Genomic DNA, 18106 nt, shown 5'->3' on the forward strand with positions numbered 1-18106 from the left:
AAACAAAACCCAAGACTCAATAACTTCAAGCCATTTTCAAATTCCAGTTATTACAATGACATGAATGTCTGAGTCACAGAATTAAGATACTTTCCATTTATAGCCACAATTTTTTCTGGAACTTTTTAATGTTTACAAAATATCTGGAAAAATTATTTTACTTTTTGATAAAGCTTTTTAAAAAATATATATAATATATACATAATGAATTTCTAGATAAAAATACCATAGTCATGTAAAAGATATTTCCTTCAAGCAAAATTAGATATCTTACTTTTAAAATATTTTAATAAATCACTGATATACTATTGTACATGTGGGACCTATTAATTAAGAAAAATGGTTGTCTAATGAATTAAATGCTTTGTGAGAGTGGATTTTTTTTCAAAAAATTTTTTTTCAAACTTTCTTTTCAGATTAAAACATTTCATACATTAATTAAATATTTATACATGTGCAGTTCCCCAAATTTAGAGACTGAGACCACAATTAGATTTGGGTTGAATCCATATGCCAATTACTTCAGTGAAAATGAAAAACCTCATGAATCATATGGATATTCTGGTTATAAAAATCTTACTCAACCTATTTGGAAACATCAAGATGATTGATTAACTTTTTCATTTTTCACTTGTATGTTTGACATAAAGTCACATAAATAAAGTTTGAATTATGAGAGAGTCAGACAGAGAGACAGAGACAGAGGCAGAGAGTCACAGAGAATGAGAGACAAAGTCCTCTACCACTTGTCCTCCTTTCATTTTGTTCTGATTTATTTAAGTGTATGTTTTAGCAACATGACATTTTTTATTTATAGTTTACTTACAGGAGGTGGTGATGTTTTAATTCAATTCAAACATAGGACTACTGATAACTACAAATTTCAGTTCCAGTTTCCTTAAGTCTTGCTTCATTTTCTATAGCTAAAGATTTCCATGTAGACATGGATTGTAGAAAATGTAAGCCATCTGCAATACTTCAACACAAAGATTTGTAATCTCAAAGACTGGATCTGTTGTCCACATGCAGCTGCCACCTGTGAGTACTCAGTAAGAGTTAACTGACTGATAAATTCATTTGGAGTTTTGAGAGAGAAATACAGTATTCTATTTGCAAACTATCCTGTCTCTAAGTTATTTAAAACTAGTACTAGTCATAAATATATCATATGTTTTAAAGAAGATCATAAAAGCAACATTTCTCAGACTCTGTCTATAAAGTATGGTCTGTAATATGTATGTATTATCAGAATTCATATGGGCTGGAGTCAGATTACAGAATTAGCATAGAGGAATGCAGCTAATCTTTCTCATTGTTCACTTCTGAGTAAATATGAGTTTAGGCACTGGTTTATTTTTCCCCTTCTGGAAACTCTTTAAAGGATTGTATGTCCCATTGTGAGTGTTCATATTGATAGGCAACCCAATCCCATGTGCCTAATTCAATTCCTTTAAATAGAGTATTATTTTCAGATCAAATTTATTCAAGTCACTGATGTATCTGCTTGACAAGTCCTAACAGAACACAAGGAAGATGCAAGCCAGCCAGTATTTACTAGTAACAATGTATTCATGACTTTAGGAACTGTTTCTGCTCAGGCTGCTTCTTGCTCCTGCCTAAGAGGAGCACAGCTTTCCTGGGGTGTGCTATTTGAGCAAGAAAGTAATCTAACACTAAATGCAGGCGGGGTCAGAGTGATGTAACAGGAAGCTCTGATGTTTCCCTTCTGCTGCTGATCACTTACAATCTGACAACACTTCCAATTCCACTCAGAACAAGCCCTCTCTCCACAGTAGAACAGTCTAACCTCTTCCATTAAGATCACCAGGCTCTGATAACTGGATTACACCCAGTTTGCAGGATCAAATTGCAAATCTTTTGCTGTTTCCTCACCTTGCCTGAGGGGGAGAATCTCTTCTGCAGAATCTCAGAAAAATTAAATTGCATCTAAGACTACTTTACAAAAAAATTCCTCAGGAACTGAGCTGGGTAAGTACATATTAAAGCATATCTAAGTATTGTAAATGATAATGTCATTTGACTTGAGATTGTTTCGTGGGCATTAGTTAGTAACATTGGGAGAGGCTGGAAACATTCTCATTTATTTGTGTATGTTAGATAAGCTATAGAGTGCAACAGTAAGAGTAGAAATCTTGTTAACTACTAAATGTCCTATAATTTAGATTAGTATCCTGGATTTTTGTTTTTTGTAAACAAGAAATAAAAGTTGAATGACTTGAAAGGAGCTCTTGTGGGAATAGATCTTCAAAATTAGCTATGGGTTATACACTATTTTCTTATAGCCCTAATATTAAGCAAGTTTTATTCTTGCCAGCTGGAAGATATTAAAGCAATTGTTTTAGAAAAAAGGTCTCTTAAACTCTTTCAGCACAATTGGGACTCTTAGGAAAGAGGAAGAATAAATGAAAAACTCTACCGGCTCTCTACTCCTGAGGTCTCTTACTCTCACTGGCACTGTTATCGAACAGACAATTAAGGGCAAAAACACTAGCTTTCCATTGATCACACTTGATTCTATCACATATATCTTCTGAACTAATTGTAATGCCATTTTTATTTTTATTTTTCTTATATTTTCAAACTAACCTTTCACCAAACTCTAGTAATTGTATTAGAATAGATTATAGAGTAGCATCCTAGTTGGAAAGTCATTAGTAGAAGGTTGGAAAATAGGCCAGGAGAGAATATAATTTAAGCTCTAAAGATATGTACATTTTTATTTTTAATGTCACTTCATAGCAAATACAGTATTTCCTCCCATTGTGCTACTTATAGTCTGCTGACAATTGTTTCTCTGTGCATGTGTCTTGAAAGGAGTTGAGAGACATAGGCACAGAGATCTCCAGAAAAATAAAAAAATAAAAAAAAAGTATGTATGTGTATAGATTAGATAGATAAAAGTATTGTAAATGATAATGTACTATGGATTAATAAATATTTAAATAAGAATATATGGAACAGCTAGATTCATATCCACTGCTGGCTGTGGTGGGAATTATTTTTTGAGTAAATTAAGATCCTTCAGGCAAGACAAATTATCTTAATGAATTCAACAATTTAATACCTATGTAATTTGTAGGTAAAGCTAAATCATAGATTGTTAAACAGTATTATTTATTTTGGGGAAATTGGACGCTAAAGTTGTTTTTGATTGATATTGATCTCTTTTGATCAAAAGAGGACTTGATTTCAATGAAATTATGTTTTTGTTGTTTTTGCTTCCATTATGGACATTTTGGACTTGATCACCCATAACTTTAACACATTACAAGGACTACTTTCTTATCTGGAGTATCTCCTTGGCACTTTTGCCCTGGATATTTAATACCTCAGATGCTTTTAAATAACTTTTCACAAGAGCATAGTTAATGATTCTCTTGCTTTTAATTTATATAAAGCTTAGGAATACTTCTTTGGCCATTAGAGGTACACAAATGTAGAAATGGCAGGAGAGGGGGATGTTTGTGTACATTTGAAAGCCTTTGAAGCCTGGCATGGGGATTAGGAAAAGCATAGTTGAAATCATAGATGGTTTTGTTTTGACTATGCTTAGAATAGATGTTAAAATAATTTTATTTCTAATGATACTTAAAGATTATATCTCTCTTTGGAAAGTTATGTTTAATCAAAAAATTCATATTACAATAATAAAGTATGAAGACAAGGACAAAAAAAGTAACAAATGCCCAGATCATTGTTGGGGAGGGAGTATTTATTTAATATTATTTTCATTAAATATTTTAAATTGAAATGACATATAAATTTGATATCTAAAAATAATTGGACAAAAAGAACCAAGAAATACTGATCTTCTAGAACTAGAGATTGAAGCAATAATTAAAATAACTTAAAAATCCCAATTAATTTTTTTATGTTAAAAATCAATAGGTTGCATGAATCCACTGATGATTGTAGAGTGAGATATTTATTTTACTTTCTCAAATATATTTGTTCCTTATGCTATTTCCTATTTAACTGCATTGGTTTATCATGTGTGCCTTGACCAAGTTTATACATGTACAATGAAATGGGAAAGTAAAGCAATGCAATGGCAGTTTAAACCAAAACACACTTTCAACTCAAATATTCAAACTACCAAATAAAAATGTATTATTATAATTATGTATTATTTTCCTTCATTTTACAATGTATTTCTTGATTTGTAAAACTATCGGGATTTATTTATTCTATTTTTCAACCATATTACTGTTCAGAAGTAGTGATGCTAAGTAAAATATATAAGATGAAAAACACGGTATTTTGTACCCATTAAATAACTTGAATTAATTTTGAGGTAACAGAAAATGGTATAAAATTGAATTGTAAACCTGTAAGCTGTAATCTATAATTGCCCCCCCCAAAAAAGTATTCTTTGTTAGACTAGCTAGTCCCAATATGATCATTTTTATCAGCATATTTGCTTTGTAGTTTTTCCAACAGAAGATTCCTTAGCTTATGTGAAAGTAGATTCAAGTTTATCATTTTGTAATAATTTCATTTGAGCAAATACATTTGATATTAAAATTTGAAGAATCACAATATTATTCTCAGTGGAAATACTTTTCAGTGAAAAATAGAATTATTTAATTTATAGCAAACACACATCCACATGCTTTTATACATGTTTATGTATATATGTAAATATACACACACTTATATGTATGTATGTCCTATGTACCTATTACATTTACTAAAGAATTCCTTGATTACCTAACCATATTTAAAGTCAATAAATAAAAATTTAGAGTGTCCATTAGATTTACTATTTTTGTCATAAAAAAGTGTCAAGAATATAGAGTTATTTGGCCATAATTCCTTCTTTGCGAATGTTCTTAGGACTTAATTGGAAACTTCCCAAAGGAACTTTGAAGGAAACAAAGTGGTATAGACAAGCAATAAACTAAAAGACTGATTTCAAATTGAGTGTTTATTATTTAATTCATTTTGGCAAACTAAATTGATTCCTGGAAATTTAGTGACCATTTTATAAACGTAAATGTACCTTACTTTAAGCAACTTGCAAGAGAATTGGTGATACTTTCTGAAAGCATGCAGCCTTTTCACATATTAGCTAACAAAGAAAAGGCAATAGCCTCTTGACATGTCCAAAATCTTCTATTTGATTTTTCCCATTTTTACCACAATTTTCTAAAGATTTTAAGGTAAAAAAAATCCAATTGCCTAAGAAACTGTTTTGAATAAATGCATTTTGAAGATATTTGCAGTCATTAGCTTTATCTTTTATCTTATCTTTGTTTAGAAAACCAAGAAACTCGCCTCCAGTTAAGATAAACTGTTCCATTATAAGCTGGTGTGAAAGCTTCTCTTAGCGACCAAAGGTGGTAGATAGTGAGTTCCCTTACTATTATTACAAAACCAAAAACAAACTTTCAGTGAATATTAAAAAGTGAAGAATCTGTGCAGTAAAATAAACTTTTCCTCAAATCTGGTATCATTCTCCTTAGAGTATCTAGAATGTTTTTTTTCCCCCAAAAAAGCTCTCTTTAATACTTTATTATGTCATTGTCATTCCATACCATGAAGAAGTAATTTATCTTCTTTCATGCTATCTTGTAAAATTATTCTGCTGCACTTCAGAAAGCAGAAGTCACCAGAAATAAGAATATGTGCGTGTGTGTGTGTGTGTGTGTGTGTGTGAGTGATATAAATATGAAGGATAACTAAAAATTTCCCCCCCTCATGTCTGCATTTATTTGCTTTCCTGTGTTTGAACATGGTATGGTAATATGGTGGTGGTGATGTTGATGGTGATGTATGTGATTTAATGCTTATTTAGAAAGAAATTGAGATGGATCATAGGATTTTTTGTAACTAAAAATAAAATGTTCCTTTAGGTCCTAGAAGAATATAATGTTCATATTAATTACATCAATCTCTGTCTTGTAAAATTAAGAAGTTTAAAAGAGAAAAAAAAATATTTTTACAGTTTACTACAACTATGATCTGAAATAGTTAATATAGATCTATATTCATAGAAACATATCTATATATAATATCTAAATACAGAAAATGCATGTATAGAATATAAAAATATATGGATCTGGTTTTATTTAGATTTGTTGTAGATTTGATCTGTATTTATAAAAACATTCATGTATCTATACATATTTAGAGATATGATATAGAAGTAACAATACACAAATTATTATCTCTGTGCTTTTAGAATAGTGAAAGTCATTTTAAAAAATCAGTTTACATTCACTCTTCAGTCTGCATTTGTGCAAAACACTTAAGACTTTTTAAGGCATTTAGAAAATGCTTTTGCTTGCTTTTTATAAAATTGCTGAAGTAATGATAGTCAAAAACAAAAAAGAAATTATCTTTGATCTTAATGAAAACATTTCTTATAATATTGTTTGAGATACAAGTGATATTGTTCATTACTATTATCAGCCTATATAATAAGTTTTAAGTAACTTTCATAATGTTGTCTTCTATAGTTTTAATTCTTAAGTGATTTTTTTAGAAACATGAAGCTTATTTTTTTAAAGGACTAAGAGAAAATTCGGAGACTTGATTCCCTTTCAAATGCTTTAGCAAAGGCTATGCAATCTTCTACTCAGAAATTTATAAAATTAATCAAAACTTTGTTTACTTTGTTCATCCAAGTTAGGAGAATTCATTCATGTTCTTAGGGAAAACATACATAATAACATAAAAAATGTTCTCCATTTGAGGGAAAACTGTATTGTGGTAAAATGTTCTTTTTATGTGTCTATATTTATCCATCTATTTTATTTATCAGGTTACATTTATGGAAAGGGAATACATAAAGAACCAATATTTTCCACTTTTCTACAAGTGTTAAGAAGTGGTATCAGGGCAGGTATATGCACATCTAATCTTAAATTTATGGGTATGAGAATCTGATGGAATTATAAATGTGTTTTAGTATATGGAATGGTGTCCTAAGGAATAGAAAGAGTAAATGCTATTGTCAGAAGTACATGTCATTCCCAGAGAGAAGTTTTTATACTTGGGCAATTAATATGCATACTTTAGTCTCTGTTTCTATCATTTAAATACAAGTCAAATGCTTGACATAATCAAATAGTTTTTCATATATTCCACAAAATTCTCTTATAAGTGCTTATTTAAAGCTAGGTCTTCATTTACTATACAAGGTAGAAAATCAAACTGCAATCCTGATAATTCTGATTCTAATAAAGGATGAGATTTCTCTCAACTTGATACACTACCTTTTAATATTTTTGATAGAAATTATCTTTGAATGTGAACTGCCTTTGCAGTTGGAGATCTTGCATTTTTACCAACCCACTCCCCCCTCCATCCCTTGTACCTGGTACAATGCCTTACACATAGATACATAATAAAAAGCTGTTAGGTTGTTGAAGCATAACACCCTCCATAATTAATTTTTCTAAAACCGTTCTTCATAACCAATATAATTCTCATCTTTTTCTGACACTCCCCAGTGTACTTTATAATTAAAATAAACATTCTGATAGATATTCACTGTGAGAAGTAGAGAATTTAGAAAGTTAAGAATTGTCTAGTCCTTTAAAAATGGAAGAACCATTCTTACTGAAGGCAATGGGATAAAATAAATTGCCTCCTAAATACCACTTCTACAATCCATGTCAAAAATCTGTTCATTGGCAGTCTCTATTGCATTTTAAGCAATACTGTCAAAATCATTATCTTTTAAATATTATTTTAGGAAAATGATATTAAATTTTTTTTTCTGGCTGCATTTCATCTAGGAAATTGTCACTTGGTAGGTTTACAAAAAGGATCTCTTTGAAGCTAATTTTATTTATTCATCTTGCCAGTGGTTAGGGCAGTGGAACTGTCAGGATGATAGCTAGACTCATCTTTTTGGAGTTAGTGGTAGCCAGAGGATTCCCTTCTTCAGTGACATTTGTTCATGTTTTTTGTTAAGTCCTTCTGAGGTTGGAGGAGGCCAGGAAGGGACCCATTGGACATGGGATCATCCTCTCAATCTCTTGGTATTTCCTGGAGTCATTAAAGCCTATGAGTGGTTTGTCAGCTTTCCCCATGATTCTGTGGGTACTTTAGATAGGAAATTTGAAATAATCCTATACGTCAACTAGTTTTTAGCCTACTCTCTAGAACAGCAAATATTTAATAGTTAATTTTGCCACTAACAAGTTTGTAGAAAAACTCAAAAATCTCTCCAAAGTCCTCTTGAATACTATTTTAAATTTATAGCTTTTCTGATTTTTTTAATGGTGAGTAAAATATTTATTTTCATCAGGCAAGATTATATTAGGTCTAAATTGGTGTTAAATTAGAAATTAAAAACCTCAAGGAATTGTATGGAACAGTATGCTGGCAAGTATAACTTTTTAATCCTCTGAAAGAGTTAAAGGAAATTCCCTAGGTGTGTAACTTATGACTAAAAAGATCTAGTATAGGGAGAGCCAAAGCATTTAATTTAGTGTGAATATAAAATGGAACTCATTGTGGCACAAGTTTGTAAGGGATATTGGAGTTTTACAGCTGGGCAAACCCTTGTTTTAATGACAGATTGTTAACACCTCCTTTGAGCTCTATGATTAAGTGATATTTTGAAGTGCATTTTCTTTCCAGGAGTAAGTATTTGAGATAATGTGCTTGGAAGAGAACCAGTTCTATAAAAGCAATAAGATATTAGGTTAGAATATCACAGTAAAGTTATAAGAGTGAGGTAACTATAATTAAAATGATAAAATTTGTTTTAAAATCAAAAACACTCTACTTTTTATATTAGCTGACTTATTTTGAGAACAATGATGCAATTGACTATCAATATTTGATTTTAGAAAGTAACTTTTCCACAAAGTCAATATATATCTTTCCCAATTTTATTCTGGTCTTTTTTACATATCTCTTAAGAACCTGATTACAGAAAATACAGTAATGGTTTTTGAAAGTTCTATTATGGAAAAAGAAATATGCTCACATGTGTATGTTTATGTATTTGAATACAATTTATAAGTAGACAAAAGATTAAAAACAATTAGGTAGAAAACTAAGATAAAATATAAAAAGAGAAAATCTCAGTGGCTTGGGAATTTGGTAGATCTCATAATACAATACTCAGATTTTATTAATTTTAGATTTCTTATTGTAATATGGTTGAATATTTTCCTAGAAAATTGAAATATCCTTGTCAGATATGAAAATAATGAGTCAGGTCAAGACCTTAAATGTTAATGAATTGTTTTACTTATTGATTTCATTTATATCCTAAAAGAATAACTAACATATTTGGAAAATAATACACTATATTTGATTTTTAAAATGAAGAACCTGGGTTCCAGTTCTGACTGATATTTAAAGTTAATTACTTCATATCAGTTTTTCAGTAATGTTTTAGACAAATAAATTCATAGGATTCTGATTGATTCATACTTTGTCTAGTTCATGCATGGTATATTTCATGAACATATCAAAATATCATCATATCATCTTTTACATTTTTAGTGCATATAATGCTTAAATATCTTTTTCTATGTTTTTATCTATACAATATTTCCATATTTACCTTCACTGTTGTATTAGAGTTTTTGTTTTTTCTTATTTATGAGCAATGTGTATGTATGTGTGTCTTTGACTATATATTTATTTCTATTAATTTGTCTTAGAATAGAATTATAAAGGAAACCAATTACAGTGAAATAATTTTGTTTTATTTTTACCATCCATATTCATGAAATCTATCCACAGATTCATTGATTAAAAAATTCTGTTTCTGACTACCAGGAAGCACACACTTATTGACTTTTAGATTTTCCATCCCCCCTATTCCTGATGATCCAACCTATGTATTCATATGACTAAGTATCCTTATTTATTAACAACGAGAATTGTTATGCAAATGTATTTAACAGAAGTACAATGTACTAATTAACACTACTTATTCATTTCAAAATTTAAATTAGATAGATTTGATTTAATCTAAAGTTGAATGTTACCTATTACAAATTAAATCCAGCTTTTCCTTATTCAGGGGCTGGCTGTCTAGCTAGCCACAACCTTATGAAGTAGGCACTAAATATATCTCTATCACCATTTAAGGGGAAACTAAATAAAAACATAACAGATTTGTTCAAGATAGGACTAGTAAGTGAAGGAGGTGGGATTTAAACACAAATTTATTTTACTCTCGGTCTAGTGTTCTTTCCATTGTACTAAACACTGCTTCAGTTCCTTTCATTTTTCTTTACCTGGCAAGGTTTCTTTTAATGCTATTAAGAGGCATGAGGATAATTTAAACAAATCCCAATACACAGCTAGCTAATATTTTAAATAGCACCTTTATTTATTGTTAATGAAGTTTTCGTATGTATATGTAGATAGATAGATAGATAGATAAGTAGATAGATAGAGATATAGGTAGATCGCTTATTTGACCCTCATAAACACTGTGAGATAGGTGCTATTATTATCTTCATTTTACAGATTGGGTATTTGAGGGTAAGAAAGGTTAAGTGTCCTGCACAAGGTTGCATAGCTTGGTGTCTGAGATAGGTTTTGAACTTATCTTTCATACTTCAAGTCTAACATTCCTCACTTCACCCCCTAGGTAGCATTATATATGACAAAATAAAACTTTGAGTTGTACTCTTTTTACCTTTTTGAGTTTATAACTTCTCTGAAAATTCAATCTGAGACCAAAAAAAAAAAAAAAAAGATATTTAGCTTCCATTGTAGATCTTGTTAAAAATATTGATGGAAGGCTTAAATTATTGCCTGATATAAGGATCTGGAATTAACTGGATTTACTTTAATTATGATATATATGCTTTCCCCCTTTTTAATAGAAAATTGAATATTAGTTTTCCTTGATATGGGGTATAAATGTTTCTATGTAGTAACCATCTAAAACTGAAATGCAAAGATCAGGATAAGAAAAATTGGTCATCCTTAGGGAGAAAATATTTGCAATGCTAATTACCACTACATTATACTTAAACTAGATTATTATCTCTTCTCTCAAATATTTAAGAAATACAAATATATGATAATATAACTTTCTTAATTATTTGAAAAATAATAAATCGTAATATCTAATAGTATTTTAATATATTTGCATTAAAATATTGCATATTTTCATTAGAATCATGTTTCTGGTTTCAGTCAATTCTAAGAAATGACCTTTTGAAATAGGATGAGTGAGAAGGTTGCTTAGTAATTTAACTTAGATTGTAGAAGCCTTCCACAACATAACAGAAGAATGGCTTAAATTGGCAGGGAATACTTGTTGAAACTGGCAGACTTGCCAACTCTTTGCTCCCTACAAAAATTTAAAGTCTATTATTATTGTCTTTCTATACAAAACTACTAAAGTATCTAGAAGAATGTACTTGTGATCTATGAAAGTTAGTAAGCCAATTAAAAAATGTTCACATAAGATAATCAAGTTGACCTGTTTGGGCTTTATAATCATGTCTTACCTTACTCAATGTGATGAGTTATGTTTTTGCTTCATTACAATTTCCTGAGTTGGTTGGGGTATATTGATCAAACAATACAAGACTTCTAGAAGGAGTGTGGACATTATTTAAATATAGAATTAGACTTATGGATTTTAAACTATTAATCTCATTTTTCACAATCACATTTTAAAATGCCCTTTGTTCACTAAAATGAAAAAGGAAGTTGAAATGAGAAAATATATATTTTTTTTTTATAAATGCAGAATTCATTCATGGATCTCATCCCAATATGTCCATTTCTATCTATCATATTAAATCATTACCTGCCCGTCCCCTTTTTTCCCTAAGTAATTTTTAAAATTGAGAACCTAGAGCAATTTGGAACTATGCCCAAAAGGCTATCAAACTGTGCATATCTTTTGATCTAACAGTATTTCTACTGGTCCTATATTCCAAAGAGATCATAAAAAAAGAAAAGGATCCACATGTACAGAAATGTTTGTAGCAACCCTTTTTGTGGTGGTAAGGAAGTGGAAACTGAATGGATGTCCATCAATTGGGGAATGACTGAATAAATTATGGTATATGGATGTATTAGAATATTATTGTTCTATAAGGAATAATGAGCAGACTGATTTCAGAAAAATCTGGAAGGATTTTTATGAACTGATGCTGAGTGGAGTGAGTAGAACCAAGAGAACATTATACACAGCAACAAGATTATGTGATGATCAACTATGATGAACTTGGCTCTTTGCAACAAGGAGGTGATTCAGGATAATTCCAATAGACTTGTGATGAAGAGAGCCATCTGCATCCAGACAGAGAAATGTGAGGACTTAATGGGGATCACAACATAGTATTTTCACCTTTTTTTCTTTATCTTTTTTTTTTCCTGTTTGGTCTGATTTTTCTTGTGCAGTATGATAAATGTAGAAATATGTTTAGAAGAATTTCATATGTTTAACCTATGTTGGCTTTCTTGCTATCTGAGGAGAGGAGAAGAAAGGAAAAGAGAAAGAAAAATTTGGAACACTGCAAGGATGAATTTTGAAAACTATATTTGCATATATTTTGAAAATAAAAAAGTTATAAAAATAAAATTTAGATCCTAATATGGAAGAAAGAACACAAGTCATAGGGATAAAAGTTAGGACATTTAACTTCTATTTTAGGCTTTGCCACTAAAAAGCTATGTGATTTTGGATAGGTAATTTTATCTTCCTGAGGTTTGATTCTCTCATCTATATAATAGGAGAGTTGGAAAGCCATAATGGCATAACAAGAACAGGTCTTACAGAAAGGAGAGCCTGAGTTCAAGTCCCATTTTCTGACTTACACTGGTTCTGTGACCAATATGTGAATTAGTCATTTTGTCTTTCTGAGACTGTAAATTATAGAGAAAATGTGGATTTGGATAGACTATTTTTTTTATTAGAAGCTCTCTGTATCAATGAAGTCACAAGTCCAGTAAAAATAATATGAAGTTAGAAAAGATATATCTCCACTGAAAGGATTCAGTAGAGTGGAGATCTCTTTCATTTATAGGCTTTTTCTCTTTAAAAATAGAACACATTCTACTTCTGGGCTTATATCCCAAAGAAATACTAAAGAAGGGAAAGGGACCTGTATGTGCCAAAATGTTTGTGGCAGCCCTGTTTGTAGTGGCTAGAAACTGGAAATTGAATGGATGCCCATCAATTGGAGAATGGCTGGGTAAATTGTGGTAGATGAATGTTATGAAATATTATTGTTCTGTAAGAAATGACCAGCAGGATGAATACAGAGAGGCTTGGAGAGACTTATATGAACTGATGCTGAGTGAAATGAGCAGAACCAGGAGATCATTATACACTTCAAAAACAATACTGTATGAGGATGTATTCTGATGGAAGTGGATTTCTTTGACAAAGAGACCTTACTCAGTTTCAATTGATAAATGATGGACAGAAGCAGCTACACCCAAAGAAAGAACATTGGGAAATGAATGTAAACTATTTGCAATTTTGTTTTTCTTCCCGGGTTATTTTTACCTTCTGAATCCAATTCTTCCTGTGCAACAAGAGAACTCTTCGGTTCTGGAAACATATATTGTATCTAGGATATACTGAAATATATTTAACATATATAGGACTGCTTGCCATCTAGGGGAGGGGGTGGAGGGAGGGAGGGGAAAAATCGGAATAGAACCGAGTGCAAGAATAATGTTGTAAAAAAAAATTACCCTGGCATGGGTTCTGTCAATAAAAAGTTATTATAAAATAAAAAAATAAAAAAGTACATAATAAAAAAAAATAGAACGCATTCTTTCTTATTAAGAAATGTCATTCTTCTTAGACTAAAGATAAATTTGGGTATTTTTCTTTCCAAAGAGAAGTGCTGAGGTAAAATATTGGCCTTATATAATCCTTAATCTCAAAGCATGTCCATAATGTTTAGAAAGAGGAAGTGAAAAGAGGAAACATGTAAAGCTGCACTATGCTCTATTAAGGGAACTAGCATATAATTTTTTTTTTTTTATATAAATGAAAGGCTTATAATCATGAGCAACAAATGTATTTGAGCAAAATAGCCAAGAATTTGTCCAAAATAAACAATGTCCAATTTAAAATATTCACATGCCCTCCTCTATCTACTTGCCTTCCTTACTTCTAACCTTCTCTCACCCCAAATTTTCTGGCTTCTGTCAATATGGAAAATTACCAAAAGTCATGTACTACAAATAAAACTATTATTACATAAACTTACATTATATAAATAATTAATATTAAAATCTTTAAAAGGGCATCTAAAATTATTTTTCCCAAAAGATATGGCAGTGCTTAGCCTACATTTGACTTATTTTAGCATGTTGATACTCAGAAAACACTACCACTCCAATTGGCTTCCCAAAAAAACAAAACAAACAAATAAACAAAACTGAGTGTATGTTCTCTAAGCAACCTAGTTCAGAAACACTGGCACTTTGTGGTTTATTTTGCCCCAACTAGCTTTGAAAAAAGAAATGAAGTCATATTTCAATTCTGGAATAGCTGGTACAGTACTTATGGAAATGCTTCAAAAGAGAAAAATCTAATTTTTCCTAAAGGAGTTGACAAGAATATTTCATGTTTGTGAATGACTATTTAGGGTGAAGAAGTCTCTCTTCATAGAGAAATAAATCTCAACTTTAGAAAAGATCTCTGAAACCATTTAGTTTAATCTCTACCTCAATAAGAATAATTTTTACAACATTTCTGACAAATGTTCATCCAACCTTTGCTTGAAGCCCTCAAGTAAAGAGAAACTTGCCACTTTCTGGGGTAATCCATTTCAATTTTGTTGTGATGTTATTCACTCTGTGATCCCTTTGAAGTTTTTCTTGCAAAAGCTACTGGAGTAATTTGCCATTTCCTTCTCCAACTCCTGTGACAGATAAGGAAATTGAGGCATACAGGGTAAAATGATTTGCCTAAGCTTCTAAATGTCTGATAGCAGATTTGAACTCAGGAAGATGCAGTCTTCCTGATGGAAGATGCAGTCTTCTATCTCCTTTACCATCTGGCTGCTTTTATTTCAATTTACCCATATCTAACTACCAGATTTTTTTTTACACCTAATATAAGTTTGCCTCTTTCCACTGGTCCTAGTTTTTACCTCTAGGACTGAAAAGAAAAATAATCTATCTTCTATTTGATAGTCTTTCAAATAAATGAATATAGCTATCACATCCCTCATAAATTTCTTCTCTATGTTAAACATCTCCATTTTTTTTTTCCAAATGATTCTAACTGGGCAAGATCTCAAGCAGCCCTTTAGTAGCTTCTCTCTAGATGATTTCTGCCATATCAATATGTTTCAGGAAAACTGAAAACTAAAAACAGTACTCTGAATGAAGACTGAATAGCACAGAAAACAGTGAGGATTTTGCTATGTTGCCCTAGGCTGGGTTCATTTGGATTAGTCCCAAGTGAAATAACTTTGTACTCCCTATTATTATTTCAATGCTTAGAAATAGGTTGCACTAAGAAATTTATATTCACCCTTTTCTAAATACAGGCATATTGCTATATATAGGTAAGAAATAATTCCTGCTCTGAAATACTATCTGTACACATAAGGTGATCCATTAAATATTCTATATATATCTCCTATGATCTGAAAACAGTTATTCAGCTGAAATAGCTGAATAACTTTGCCCAAGCAAAAAAATCTTTTTTTTTGAAAACAAGATGAAATTTTAATATAAAGAATTTTCAACAATTTTTAGAAAGAAAATCTGTAATATATGAATAATTGTTTCTATATGGGAAGTAGAAATCACTATCTTTTTAAAAATTATGTTAATTATCAGATTTTATTACCTTAGGATGCAAGCCTAAAATCAGAAGACATAATTCTTAATCACCCATGGCTGACAATGCACATGCCACTTTTCCATCTTCTTGTTATGTATTATCATTACTAACAGAATTAATGACATTAAAAATTCCATGAATTGGTTTGAATACTCATCATCTTATATCTTATCCTGCTAACTAAATAAAATCAAAAAGAATACATCATTCTGAAGATAAATGTTTTCTCCTTTTTAATTTTAAGATACTAAAAAGCTATATTTTGAACATTTGTAACTGTTTTAAGGAAATAAAAGAAGTCACAGGCCATTATATTGTAGAAATTGAGAAAGTTCAAAATCAAGAACAAAAACATTTAAGAGTATTAATTTACCAAAATCTGGATGCAATCCTCTTTCCTAGCTAATTCAGATATTCCATTGGGAATCTGAGAATCAAAATTCCATTTAGAGACTTCCATGACTGCCTAGAAGAAAAATAAATTCCATATAATACCACATAGTTTTGCAAATTTTCCTCTTACTTTGTTATTTTCTCTTCAAGGAAGCAGGAACTAAGGCACAGTGGTTCGATGTCATTTTGTTTGCTTCCTTAAGGTACCTTCCTGGGGTATTGTAGCATAAAGACTGGTACTGTCTAATCTTGGGTATCTAATGAATGAGTTAGTCCTCAAATATTTATTAAATATCTTGTTCAATTTTTTTAGTGCTTTTAGGCACTATATGCTAGACATTGAAAATACAAATATATAAAAAGAAAGACAAGTTGTATCCTCAAGGAGATTACATCCTCATGAGAGAAGAATATCTAAAAGAAAGCTGAAAAACTGAAGGGAAATTACAATGCTGACAGTCTAGAGCGTTAGAAACAAAGCCAAGAGAGAAATGAAAAAAGGCTGGCCTGAAAGTCTCCCCAAAATGACAGCCTGAAGAGGAACCTACCAATGAGAGTTCCAGGGACAAAGGGTTGTTCCAGGGTGAGAAGACCCCCACAGTCAATTATGAGAGGGGTTGTGAATCATAGTTTAAGAAGTTGGGATCTAGAGTATAGCACAATTATCTGAGAGAAACCTGTTAGTTATCTGTGGTAAAAATCTTGAATTAGAATTCAAATATTCATTTTGTTTGGTGCATTATTAATCATTTGTCCATTTGATTGACCAATATGAGAGCCCACCAACAATGACATTTTATTTAACTTTGCCATAATTCTCCTATGGTTTGGCTGTGAAATGTTATAAAATGATTAAGTTCACCAACACTCCAGTAAAACATAGCCAAGTTTCAAGTTATATTGGCTCACTTTAAAGTGAGCCCCTCCCCACATCATTGCCATTCTCAATTAAAGTAGATTTTCAGGATTTTTAATAGTTCTGGCCCAGGAGCAAATTGTTATGGGAAATGAATTAAATTTCTCCTTAAAAATCAGATGTTTCAAATTTGTTACTAGATTCAAGACAGTTTTGAACACTTTGATATTTATTACAAATTTATGGCTATAATGTTAAAGGAGGATCAATTCTTCCCTTTCTTATAACATATTTTAGCTCCCAATTGAAGGAATTTGTTTCTTAGTTATAAAAATAAATGGCAATAAATACATATTTATCCTTTTGATAATGGTTACACTCTCCTGGATATCAGCCAAAAATCTCCTACACCTCTAAAATTGATAATTAGGGGTTGTTTGTTGTGTGTGTGTGTGTGTGTGTGTTTTAATCACTGTTGTTTATACTTAATGGGATCATAGAGCTAAACACTATCGGAGATGCCCTCTATTCCCTATCCTTTGCCTGATGACCCAGCTCTGGAAAAGCTAAGACTTATTTAGACTTCTTGAGTGTGCATAAGGCTTAAATAAAGTTTAACTCATTTTCCTTCTGGTGAGATGTAGGATCATTAAGACTTATCATCTGCCCTGTCATTGATTACTAAAGTCCTCCAAGACTTACAATTTGCCCTTTCTCCATATCCTGCCTACTCCCTCTAATATCATCTGCCCTACTCATGTAAATCTAAAGACTTGTAGGCCTCCCAACCTTTCACCCTTAAAAATTCCAGGCTTCTCCATCTCCCTGGTAGTTCATCTTTTCCTTATGTGTTGTCTCTCCCAATTAGAACATGAACTCCTTAAAAGCAGAAACAGCTGGCTTTTTCTGTTTGTATAGCTATCATTTAGCACCTGACTTGGCACATAGCTAGGTTTTAATAAATGCTTTTTCATTCCTTCATTTGTCATCCCATTGATTTTATTAATGGAAACACAGGTACAGATATGGGAAAAGTCTTGTTCATATAATACATAGCAGATTAGGATTCCAAC

General features: G+C 31.0%; 1 protein-coding gene across 1 annotated transcript in view; it reads left to right on the forward strand.

Moving 5' to 3' along the window:
* Window positions 1–1744: 1744 nt before the first annotated feature.
* CALCRL (calcitonin receptor like receptor) overlaps window positions 1745–18106 on the forward strand; it is a 120767-nt gene continuing 104405 nt past the window's right edge. Inside the window, exon 1 of the mRNA XM_051986058.1 lies at window positions 1745–1989. The gene's annotated coding sequence lies outside the window, so the exon portion shown is untranslated. The remainder of the gene's footprint in view (window positions 1990–18106) is intronic.

The sequence above is a fragment of the Antechinus flavipes genome, chromosome 3 (assembly GCF_016432865.1).
Source record: "Antechinus flavipes isolate AdamAnt ecotype Samford, QLD, Australia chromosome 3, AdamAnt_v2, whole genome shotgun sequence".
In the NCBI taxonomy this organism is placed as follows: domain Eukaryota; kingdom Metazoa; phylum Chordata; class Mammalia; order Dasyuromorphia; family Dasyuridae; genus Antechinus; species Antechinus flavipes.